The sequence below is a fragment of the Carlito syrichta genome, unplaced genomic scaffold (assembly GCF_000164805.1).
Source record: "Carlito syrichta isolate Samal-C Ts95f unplaced genomic scaffold, Tarsius_syrichta-2.0.1 Scaffold136360, whole genome shotgun sequence".
NCBI classification, from domain to species: domain Eukaryota; kingdom Metazoa; phylum Chordata; class Mammalia; order Primates; family Tarsiidae; genus Carlito; species Carlito syrichta.
The window spans coordinates 113778-114457 of record NW_007080456.1 but is presented as its reverse complement, the minus strand read 5'-3'; positions in this window follow the sequence as shown (position 1 = coordinate 114457).

Sequence of the window (680 nt, the reverse complement as noted above, 5' to 3'; positions counted from 1 at the left end):
CCCTAGTGCTCCCAGAGACACAGCCCGCCGTGGAGTCCGTCCTCCTGGCCATCGCTGCACAGAGGCTGCTCTGACAGACGACACCGCTCTGATGTCACCGGACATCGGAGTGGCACCTGTCAACGCAATCAGCTGTCACAGAGCGGCATGACCTGTCAGGGCAATGCCACTGTCATCAGAGAGACGTCGCCTGTCAGACTGATGTCACCTGTCACCTGAGCGGTGTCACCTGTCAGAGTAAAGTCACAGGTCATCAGGGTAACGCCGTCTGTCAGGGCAACGTCACCTTTCGTTAGACGACACCGCCGGTAGCCAGAGATGATGCGTCCAGCCCCCGCCTCCGCCTTCCTCCCACACCCCACACGTGTGAGTCCCCGTGGGCACCCCGGAAAACCAAGCCAGCCCCCAGAAAGAATAAACCTTCTGTTTTAATTGGCCAGTAAAATACATTGCAGATCATTAGTATTTTATGAACAGAAACATTGTTACAAATCCATGTTAAAAATCGCTCAGAGCAGCCTCCCCGCCTTGTGTCCCCCTTCTCACTCTGTTGTGACACTCCGACCCGCCACGTGGGGTGAGAGTCTGAGCTACAAGATGCCCGAACAAGAGCAGAGAGATTGGCACGCGGCACGGCGCCTTCCCACACCGGGGCTGCAGCCCCGCGGACGCGGTGCTCC